We start from the raw sequence: 12708 nt of genomic DNA, 5'->3' as shown, positions 1-12708 counted from the left end.
GTTGCAACACCGACGTACTTCTTCCTCCTATATATACCCACGTACCCCCAAACGATCAGAAACGGAGCCAGAACCCTAATTCCATCGCCGTAAGTTTTTGTATCCACGAGATCCCATCTTGGGGCCTGTTCCGGAGCTCCGCCGGAGTGGGCATCGATCAAGGAGGGATTGTTCATCAACACCATAGCCCTTCCGATGAAGTGTGAGTAGTTTATCTCAGACCTACGGGCCCATAGTTAGTAGCTAGATGGCTTCCTCTCTTTTTGGATATCAATTCAATGTTCTCCCCCTCTCTTGTGGAGATCTATTCGATGTAATTTTCTTTTTGCGGTGTGTTTGTTGAGACCGATGAATTGTGGGTTTATGATCAAGTCTATCTATGAACAATATTTGAATCTTCTCTAAATTCTTCTATGTATGATTGGTTATCTTTGCAAGTCTCTTTGAATTATCAGTTTGGTTTGGCCTACTAGATTGATCTTTCTTGCAATGGGAGAAGTGCTTAGCTTTGGGTTCAATCTTGCGGTGTCCTTTCCCGGTGACAGTAAGGGCAGCAAGGCACGTATTGTATTGTTGCCATCGAGGATAACAAGATGGGGTTTTCTTCATATTGCATGAGTCTATCCCTCTACATCATGTCATCTTGCTTAAGGCGTTACTCTGTTTTTAACTTAATACTCTAGATGCATGTTGGATAGCGGTCGATGAGTGGAGTAATAGTAGTAGATGCAGGCAGGAGTCGGTCTACTTATCTCGGACGTGATGCCTATATACATGATCATGCCTAGATATTCTCATAATTATGCTCAATTCTATCAATTACTCAACAATAATTTGTTCACCCACCGTAGAATACTTATGCTCTCGAGAGAAGCCACTAGTGAAACCTATGGACCCCGGGTCTATCTTTATCATATCAATCTCCTACTACTTAGTTGTTTACTTTGCTATTTACTTTGCCTTTACTTTACTTTGCATCTCTATCATAAAAATACCAAAAATATCATATCTATCAGATCTCACTCTCGTAAGTGGCCTTATAGGGATTGACAACCCCTATTTGCATTGGTTGTGAGGATTTATTTGTTTTGTGCAGGTACGAGGGACTTACGCGTAGCCTCCTACTAGATTGATACCTTGGTTCTCAAAAACTAAGGGAAATACTTACGCTACTTTGCTGCATCATCCCTTCCTCTTCGGGGAAAACCAACCAGTGCTAAAAGAGGTAGCAAGAAGGATTTCTGGCGCCGTTGCCGGGAAGGTCTACGCAAAAGTCAACATACCAAGTACCCATCACATACCCTTATCTCCCGCATTACATTATTTTCCATTTGCCTCTCGCTTTCCTCTCCCCACTTCACCCTTGCCGTTTTATTCGCCCTCTCTCTCTCCATCCTCCCTCTCTTTCTCTATTTGCCTCTTTTTTCCCGTTTGCTTTTTGTTTGCTTGTGTGTTAGTTTGCTTGCTTGTCATGATGGCTCAAGATAATACTAAATTGTGTGACTTCACCAATACCAACAACAATGATTTTATTAGCACTCTGTTTGCTCCTCTTACCGATGCTGAATCTTGTGAAATTAATGCTGCTTTGCTGAATCTTGTTAAGAAAGATCCGTTCTCTGGCCTTCCTAGTGAAGATGCCGCTACCCATCTAAATAGCTTCGTTGATTTGTGTGACATGCAAAAGAAGAAAGATGTGGATAATCATATTGTTAAATTGAAGCTATTTCCTTTTTCGCTTAGAGATCGTGCTAAAGCTTGGTTTTCGTCTTTGCCTAAAAATAGTATTTTGATCATGGAACAAGTGCAAAGATGCTTTTATCTCTAAGTATTTTCCTCCCGCTAAGATCATCTCTCTTAGAAACGATATTATGAATTTTAAGCAACTTGATCATGAACATTTTGCACAAGCTTGGGAGAGAATGAAATTAATGATACGTAATTGCCCTACTCATGGTTTAAATTTGTGGATGATTGTTCAAAAAATTTATGCCAGATTGAATTTTACTTCTAGAAATCTTTTAGATTCGGCCACGGGAGGCACTTTTATGGAAATCACTTTGGGAGAAGCTCCTAAACTCCTAGATAATATCATGGTTAATTATTCTCAATGGCACACTGAAAGATCTACTAATAAAAAGGTGCATGCGATAGAAGAAATTAATGTTTTGATTGGAAAGATGGATGAACTTATGAAATTATTTGCTAATAAGAGTGTTTCTTATGATCCTAATGATATGCCCTTGTCTACTTTGATTGAGAATAATAATGAATCTATGGATGTGAATTTTGTTGGTAGGAACAATTTTGGTAACAATGCGTATAGAGGAAATTTTAATCCTAGGCCTTATCCTACTAATCCCTCTAATAATTATGGTATTTCCTACAAAAATTCTTATGGAAATTATAATAAGATGCCCTCTGATTTTGATTCTAATATTAAAGAATTTATTACTTCGCAAAAGAATTTTAATGCTATGATTGAAGAAAAATTGCTTAAGATTGATGATTTGGCTAGGAACGTTGATAGAATTGCTCTTGATGTTGATTCTTTGAAACTTAGATCTATTCCACCTAAGCATGATATCAATGAGTCTCTTAAAGCCATGAGAATTTCCATTGATGAGTGCAAAGAAAGAACCTCTAGGATGCGTGCTAAGAAATATGCCTTTATAAAAGCGTGTTCTTCTAGTTCCTATGAAAATAATGATGAAGATCTAAAAGTTATTGATGTGTCCCCTATTAAATCTTTGTTTTGAAATATGAATCTTGATAATAATAGGACTAAATATGATCCACCTTTACCTAGAAGGCATTCTAAGAATTCGGAATTTGTTGATCTTGATGTTAAAATTGATAAAAGTGGGATTGAAGAAATTAAAACCCTAGATGTTGCTAAACCCACTATTATGGATTTTAAGGAATTTAACTATGAAATTGCTCTTTGATTGATTGTATTTCCTTGTTGCAATCCGTGCTAAATTCTCCTCATGCTTATAGTCAAAATAAAGCGTTTACTAAATGTATCGTTGATGCCTTGATGCAATCTTATGAAGAAAAACTTGAATTAGAAGTTTCTATCCCTAGAAAACTTTATGATGAGTGGGAACCAACTATTAAAATTAAAATTAAAGATCATTAATGCTATGCTTTATGTGTTTTGGGTGCTAGTGTTTCCACGATTCCAAAGACTTTGTGTGATTTGTTAGGTTTCCGTGAGTTTGATGATTGCTCTCTAAACTTGCACCTTGCGGATTCCACTATTAAAAAACCTATGGGAAGAATTAATGATTTTCTTATTGTTGCAAATAGGAATTATGTGCCCGTAGATTTTATTGTTCTTGACATAGATTGCAATCCTTCATGTCCTATTATTCTTGGTAGACCTTTTCTTAGAACGATTGGTGCAATTATTGATATGAAGGAAGGAAATATTAGATTCCAATTTCCATTAAGGAAAGGCATGGAACACTTTCCTAGAAAAAAGATTAAATTACCTTATGAATCTATTATGAGAGCCACCTATGGATTGCCTACCAAAGATGGCAATACCTATATCTATTCTTGCTTGTTCTGCCTAGCTAGGGGCGTTAAACGATAGCGCTTATTGGGAGGCAACCCAATTTTATTTTTATTTCTTGCTTTTTGCTCCTGTTTAGTAATAAACTAGTCGTCGACCCGTGCAAGATGCACGGGCTAGTCATTTTGAGAACACATGAAGAAATTAATAGGTTATCCGGTACACATAGATTTTCATAATGAAATATATAAAATTCTAAAATTCACCTATTAAATATTAGTAATGAAATAATTGAACAAATTGCTTAACATATAAGAAAATGTCTGAAATTTGTTATCTAGGATAAGTACATTGGCTTATACAACGAAACTCATAAGACAACTATGCACCCATAGCATCAAGATGTTCATAGACCATGGAACATTTTTTAAACACTTAAATTATATTTGGAAGTATGTTAGGTAATTATACTCGCAATATACATCGAACTCAAACAGTTTGACTGTTTCTTATCATTAAGTAAAATATTCTCAAATGGTACTTATAAAAATCAATCATCTGTCCAAACAAAATTTGAAAGGGCAATCTCTAAAAAGAAAATGGAATAAGTGTGTGTCATTAACAATGCAACAAAATTACAAACCATCTTCTAACAAAATAGTACGCCACAGATAAGAACCCACAATGAATTAGTATATAACACAAACTAAAATACCTATGGTCAGATCAATTGACAAAAAACTATCGATGCATTAATGTTTCAGTACACCAAACCATGGAACAGAATAGAAGCCAAAGGAACAATTTTCAATTTGTAGTATGTGGATAAACATAGTTGCAGTTTTATAATCAAATAGTAAAATTTTATTTAAATGAGGACAAAAAACATGATAAATGTCGGCTACTACAAATTAGCAAGAAAATAACAAAATGGATAATAATCCGACCAAACTCCTAGCAAGTGTTTGCCAACATGCTAGCCTTAGCATCAGATAGCATAGCTTCGGCAGGGAGTTGATTTCTCTGTCCAGCACATAGACATTGCCATGTACCTGTTTATATATTAGTCCGGCACCTGAGAACCACGTGAGTTGATTCCCTTACCAGTCATGATAGTCCAATGGTACCATAACAAAGCTAGGGATATGTTAAATTCAACTAACATATGGAAAGTTATTATATTCTATAAGTTAGAGTACCATCCGGTTTATTTGAACAACTTATTAAGGAGGTAATATATGCATCCATTGTAAATAGAAATCAATCTCAAGGCGGAAGGATCTGCTCGTAACTAATGAGTGTGTGTATCTATATGTTTGCATCGGATAAAATCCAGTGGAAGCATATCACATCATTGTTCCAAGAAACTGAAAAGGTAAGAGCACATATTAAACTCTAACGGCTACTGCTCAAATAAACGTTCAGTGTTGTATACAAATTTAGTACCATCATGTCGCTTCTAAGTATGCTTAGGCATGTCGACATGGGGATGATATTGCAACGGTAAATGTGTAAACAGTGTAATCATTGCTTTAATATTTCCTTACCTTTTAGTAAATCAGTAACAATTATATGGCTGCATGCATCTCCCAGATGCAGAGGCCGGGGGTACATCCTCCTTTTCTAAAAAAATTAACAATTCGCCATATTCTTGCATCTAAAGTTATTGGATAAGCTGCGCAGACTGGTCTGATTCATCTGCATAAGTGATGTCAAAGCGAGTAAATGGTAAAATGAAGAGAACCAAATAGAGCAATAGTCAGTAGATGCTAATTGAAAAAAAATGGTCTGGGTTGTCGAGCAATGTGATCATTCTTAGAGTGGTTTGAAGTCTACAAATATCTCAATGCAGCATGAGAAAATCAAATCAATGAATCGAAAATGCGCGCCATAGTTATTTGGCACAATCGTCGACAATACACATATGTAAAACAAAAAAAAAGTACAACTCTTGTACGAATTAGTTTATTTATATAGATGAAGTCAGTGCTAAGCTGCTGAAAATAAATACTGTTTAACCTAAAAGAGGGTTGACATAATAAACTAAATTCTGACTTTAGCATTTTTGTAAATTAAATTATCCAAATCTCAATTGACTGAACAGAGCATAACAGTAAATCCAATGCAGTATTTAGCCAAAGATCCTTTTTTCAGATTTACTTCTATACAAAGGATCAATGTATGCACGACACATACCTATTAGACTTTACGGAAGAATGAAATAAACAAAAGGAGAGAAGATGAGGGTGAATATATAGAATCAACATAGCAAACAGTCACTTGGCTGCCCTACACATTCACTGAAGATGAGTACATGTGCGTATTGCTCCTGACTGAAGCATCGGCCATCAACTAATATTGTATACCTGTGCAAGTTGTGTAGCCGGCAAGCAGTAGTAGGCCTAGCCCGATCCTCGTCGGGTAGTAATCACCAAGGGCAACAATATATGCTCAAGACAGCTAGGCGGCTGCACTAAACTGTCTCCATTGGGGTTGACACATCTATACGGTTACTGCTCAACTAAACAATTTTGCTTTGATGGAGAATCCATCGATTCAGCAATGGTGAATCCATGGCATGGAGCAGGGAGGCTAAAGTAAATCTTACTTCCTCGATGGATGGACGCATCCTGATGTGTGATGTAGGGTAAACAATCCTGCTTTGATGAAGAGCCTAACGGGCGCTGCGGTGGAAAGAGGAGAAAAGCGGCGGCTAGACCCACACCACGAATCGGAGAACCTAAGGGCTTTACGAAGGAACGATGCAGGGTTGGGATACCTCACGTCTTCACAGGGATCGTATGGAACTCTTTTTCCTTTTTGAATCTACCGGACTCTTTTATTTATAGATATAATCGCACGACATTGTTTTTTACCTAAATTGCAGAAAATGAAGAGAGTAAAACTTTTATATAACAGATCAAAGGAACATGAATTTTGAAGATTATTCAAGGCGCAAATCAAAAAGTAAGGAGTACGAAAATTGAATCAAATCTTGGTTTTCTTGTTACTGTAAGCAATATAAACTGTATGCATACTCTCACAACATGATTCAAACGGTACAGAAAATCTCTAGAAAATAATTGGATAGAAGATGCTTCGCTAATCCGAATCCAATGGTAAAGTTGTGATGGATTCAAGTATAAATCAGGAAAAGAATAAAATAGCCGAACTTAATTTTTTTACCACATGGTTGCGACATGCATGACATGATAAAGAACCATATCATTGCCTCTCTCATCTCACACATTACACACTCAGTTTTCTTCCATGTCACCAAAAGGGGAATACTCTTTTTGTCATTAAGATTGATAATAATCAATTCATATTATTGATGACAGAAAGGCCTATTCCAACCTTCTAGCGAACAAACAACTACCACAACCACAACTTGATACAATTTAAGAACCATAAGAAGTCAGAATAAGAAAAACTTATGCAAACAGGGAGAAAGAAGTACACATTTTGGTACAATTGGAGAGGAGCAGTACAGAGCACTTGTGCTATTTGCTTAAAGTGTTGGAGCATGTACCCTTGGATCTCCCCAAATGCAAATACGGATCCGTTGAATGCTTATAAAATGATTCACGTGTTGGTCTGGACTGAGCTCTTCTTTAACTGAGATGATCCGTCGAGTTGCGACGTACTTTCTGGTCAAAGAGATATGTAAAGACTGGCTCCATTTGCTCCCTGTTGCGATGTTGCTGAATCGATCTCCAAGTATATAGCTAGCTTGTGAAAAACAAATTAATCAACCGGCAATAACACACCCCAAAATACATAATGCCAGAATCTATCTATGGCCGAAAACAAATAACGATATGTGTACATGCATGCATTGTACGTGAATCAATCAGCTACTTGCCATGTACTTACCTGCTTTCGGCATCCGGTCAGTTCAAAAAGTAGTCGAATTAGCTTCCATAGGTGCGTAATCGCTGGAAAGAACTCTGCCTGTTGCATCGGCTATGTCGGGCTGTGCCACCAGGACATCGGTCAGAATTTGGAATCCTTCTTCATCAACCATAGACATGCCGGAGAGTAGTAGACATGTTAGACGTTGATGGGGAGATTGGATCGGAGGCCTCCAACAAACCTTGGTATGATTCAACGGCTTAGAACCAACAGGAGGATCACATCAATGCATCCATGTATGGAAAACCCATAAGTAGCCATCTATGTGTCAGATGTTCTAGATCAAAGTAGCGTATGATTTGACTTTGAAGAGGAGATAATCGTTACCTGAGATCATCGATATTTGTGTCGGAGCAAGAAATAGCTGCAGAATATACTACGGGATATCAATGTAGTGTGGCCGATCTAGATGAGGAACTCAAATTTTAGGCAGTAAGGTGTTGATCAATTGGATCCATGCCGTGAAACTCGTTTTCTTCAGGTTGGAGAGAGATGATGGTTTCCTTTTTCATCAAGAAAGAGAGAGATTGGAGAGAGGAAGCATTGGTGGAGAAACATACGGGGGAGAGAGAGAGGAGCATAGGGGAAGAGAGAAAACGGATAAATAATGGAACGTGAGAGAACTGAGAGATAAAGGAACGTGTGTTTCCACGGGGAGAGGGAGAATAAAGGAATATGGAGGGCTCGGTATGTTAGGATTTTTTCTAGTTACAAACAAAAAGGTTTGTGGGCCTTTTAATAGTTTTTTTTGAGAATTATATAATAGAGTTTTTTTTAATGCAGGATTTCCTGAGTCGATCTACACCGTAATAATTTGGTCCCACCAGATTAACGGCTCGTAAATTCTAATTATTATGAAAATTTTTAAGGAGTCACAAATTAGTGTAGGTATAGATAAATTATATAGCCTCTGTGTTGGTTGTGCTTTTTGTGTTTAATTAGTGTTTGTGCCAAGTAGAACCGTTGGCAAGACTTGGGGAAAGTCTTGTTAAACTTGCTGTAAAAAACAGAAACTTTAGTGCTCACGAGAACTGCTGTCATTTTTATTTGGAGAGTGATATTTAGTTAATTATTTTTGAAGATGATTAATAGATAAATTCCTCACGTCCAGCAATTTATTTTAGAATTTTTGGGGTTCCAGATCTTGCGCTAGCTACAGATTACTACAGACTGTTCTGTTTTTGACAGATTCTGTTTTTCGTGTGTTGTTTGCTTATTTTGATGAATCTATGGCTAGTAAAATAGTTTATGAACCATAGATAAGTTGGAATACAGTAGGTATAACACCTATATAAATAAAGAACGAGTTCATTACAGTACCTTGAAGTGGTCTTTTGTTTTCTTTCGCTAACGGAGCTCACGAGTTTTCTACTTTAAGTTTTGTGTTGTGAAGTTTTCAAGTTTTGGGTAAAGATTTGATGGATTATGGAACAAGGAGTGGCAAGAGACTAAACTTGGGTATTCCCATGGCACCCCAAGATAATATAAGGACACCTAAAAGCCAAAGCTTGGGGATGCCCCGGAAGGCATCCCCTCTTTCGTCTACTTCTATGGGTAACTTTACTTGGAGCTATATTTTTATTCGCCACATGATATGTGTTTTTCTTGGAGCGTCTTGTATTATTTGAGTCTTTGCTTGTTAGTTTACCACAATCATCCTTGATGTACACACCTTTTTGGAGAGCCATACATGATTTGGAAATTGTTAGAATACTCTATGTGCTTCGCTTATATCTTTTGAGTTATATAATTTTGCTCTAGTGCTTCACTTATATCTTTTAGAGCACGGTGTTGGATGTGTTTTATAGAAAGTATTGATCTCTAATGCTTCAATTAGATTATTTTGAGAGTCTTAATAGCATGGTAATTTGCTTAAAACCCTAATATGCTTGATATGCAAGATTAATAATAAAACTTTCTTATGAGTGTGTTGAATACTAAGAGAAGTTTGATGCTTTATAATTGTTTTGAGACATGGAAGTAATAATATCAAAGTCGTGCTAGTTGAGTAGTTGTGAAATTGAGAAATACTTGTGTTGAGGTTTGCAAGTCCCGTAGGATGCACGTATGGTAAACGTTATGCAACAAATTTGAAACATGAGGTGTTATTTGATTGTCTTCCTTATGAGTGGCGGTCGGGGACGAGCGATGGTCTTTTCCTACCAATCTATCCCCCTAGGAGCATGCGCGTAGTACCGAGGTTTTTGATGACTTGTAGATTTTTACAATAAGTATGTGAGTTCTTTAGGACTAATGTTGAGTCCATGGATTATACGCACTCTCACCCTTCCATCCTTGCTAGTCTCTTCGGTACCGTGCATTGCCCTTTCTCACATTGAGAGTTGGCGCAAACTTTGCCGGTGCATCCAAACCCCGTGATATGATACACTCTTTCACACATAAACCTCCTTATATCTTCCTCAAAACAGCCACCATACCTACCTATTATGGCGTTTCCATAGCCATTCCGAGATATATTTCCATGCAACTTTCCATCATTCCGTTCATCATGACACATTCATCATTGTCATATTGCTTAGCATGGTCATGTAGTTGACATAGTATTTGTGGCAAAGCCACCATTCACAATTCTTTCATACATGTCACTCTTGGTCCATTGCATATCCCAGTACACCACCGGAGCCATTCATATAGAGCCATCTTTTGTTCTAGTATCGAGTTGTAATCATTGAGTTGTAAAGAAATAGAAGTGTGATGATCATCATTTTCTAGAGCATTGTCCCAATTGAGGAATATAAAAAAAGAAAGGCCACAAAAAAGGCCCAAAAAATGAGAGAAAAAGAGAGAAGAGACAATGTTACTATCCTTTGCCACACTTGTGCTTCAAAGTAGCACCATGATCTTCATAGTAGAGAGTCTCTCATGTTATCACTTTCATATACTAGTGGGAATTTTTCATTATAGAACTTGGCTTGTATATTCCAACAATGGGCCTCCTCAAGTGCCCTAGGTCTTCGTGAGTAACCAAGTTGGGTGCACACCCACTAGTTTCTTTTGTTGAGCTTTCATACATTTATAGCTCTAGTGCATCCGTTGCATGGCAATCCCTACTCCTTGCATTAACATCAATCGGTGGGCATCTCCATAGCCCATTGATTAGCCTCGTTGATGTGAGACTTTCTCCTTTTTGTCTTCTCCACATAACCCCCCTCATTATATTCTATTCCACCTATAGTGCTATGTCCATGGCTCGCGCTCATATATTGTGTGAAAGTTTATAGGTTTGAGATTACTAAAGTATGAAACAATTGCTTGGCTTGTCATCGGGGTTGTGCATGATGATAGCATTCTTGTGTGACAAAAATGAAACATGACTAAACCATATGATTTTGTAGGGATGAACTATCTTTGGCCATGTTATTTTGAGAAGACATAATTTCTTAGTTAGTATGCTTGAAGTATTATCATTTTTATGTCAATATGAACTTTTGTCTTGAATCTTTCGGATCTGAATATTCATACAACAATTAAGAAGAATTACATTAAAGTTATGCCAAGTAGCACTCCACATCAAAAAATTCTGTTTTTATCATTTACCTATTCGAGGACGAGCATGAATTAGGCTTGGGGATGCTTGATACGTCTCCAACGTATCTATAATTTTTGGTTGCTCCATGCTATATTATCTACTGTTTTAAAACATTATTGGGATTTATTATCTACTTTTATATTATTTTTGGGACTAACCTATTAACTGGAGGCCCAGCCCAGAATTGTTGTTTTTTGCCTGTTTTATGGTTTCGAAGAAAAGGAATATCAAACGGAGTCCAAACGGAATGAAACCTTCGGGAACGTGATTTTCTCATCGAATACAACTCAGGAGACTTGGACCCTACGTCAAGACACATAACAGGAGGCCACGAGGTAGGGGGCGCGCCTCCCCCCCCCAGGCGCGCCCTCCACCCTCGTGGCCCCCCTGTAGCTCCACCGACGTACTTCTTCCTCCTATATATACCCACGTACCCCCAAACGATCAGAAACGGAGCCAAAACCCTAATTCCACCGCCATAACTTTTTGTATCCACGAGATCCCATCTTGGGGCTTGTTCCGGAGCTCCGACGGAGGGGGCATCGATCACGGAGGGCTTCTTCATCAACACCATAGCCCTTCCGATGAAGTGTGAGTAGTTTATCTTAGACCTACGGGTCCATAGTTAGTAGCTAGATGGCTTCTTCTCTCTTTTTGGATCTCAATACAATGTTCTCCTCCTCTCTTGTGGAGATCTATTCGATGTAATATTCTTTTTGCGGTGTGTTTGTTGAGACCGATGAATTGTGGGTTTATGATCAAGTCTATCTATGAACAATATTTGAATCTTCTTTGAATTCTTTTATGTATGATTGGTTATCTTTGCAAGTCTCTTCAAATTATCAGTTTGGTTTGGCCTACTAGATTAATCTTTCTTGCAATGGGAGAAGTGCTTAGCTTTGGGTTCAATCTTGCGGTGTCCTTTCCCCGTGATAGTAAGGGCAGCAAGGCACGTATTGTATTGTTGCCATCGAGGATAACAAGATGGGGTTTTCTTCATATTGCATGAGTCTATCCCTCTACATCATGTCATCTTGCTTAAGGCGTTACTATGTTTTTAACTTAATACTCTAGATGCATGCTGGATAGCGGTCGATGAGTGGAGTAATAGTAGTAGATGCAGGCAGGAGTCGGTCTACTTGTCTCGGACGTGATGCCTATATACATGATCATGCCTAGATATTCTCATAATTATGCTCAATTATGCCAATTGCTCAACAGTAATTTGTTCACCCACCGTAGAATTCTTATGCTCTCAAGAGAAGCCACTAGTGAAACCTATGGCCCCCGGGTCTATCTTTATCATATCAATCTCCTACTACTTAGTTGTTTACTTTGCTATTTACTTTGCCTTTACTTTACTTTGCATCTTTATCATAAAAATACCAAAAATATTATCTTATCATATCTATCAGATCTCACTCTCGTAAGTGGCCTTATAGGGATTGACAACCCCTATTTGCGTTGGTTGCGAGGATATATTTGTTTTGTGCAGGTAAGAGGGACTCGCGCGTAGCCTCCTACTGGATTGATACCTTGGTTCTCAAAACCTGAGGGAAATACTTACACTACTTTGCTGCATCATCCCTTCCTCTTCGGGGAAAACCAAGGCAGTGCTAAAAGAGGTAGCACGCTACCTCTGTAGAGTGTATTAGATCTATCGATAGCTGAGTCCATGGTTACAGACACGCTCAAAAGTAGGTCACACCATGGGTCAACGTTT

The sequence above is a fragment of the Triticum dicoccoides genome, chromosome 1A, assembly GCF_002162155.2.
Source record: "Triticum dicoccoides isolate Atlit2015 ecotype Zavitan chromosome 1A, WEW_v2.0, whole genome shotgun sequence".
Lineage (NCBI taxonomy): Eukaryota > Viridiplantae > Streptophyta > Magnoliopsida > Poales > Poaceae > Triticum > Triticum dicoccoides.
Note: the sequence above shows the minus strand (reverse complement) of the source record.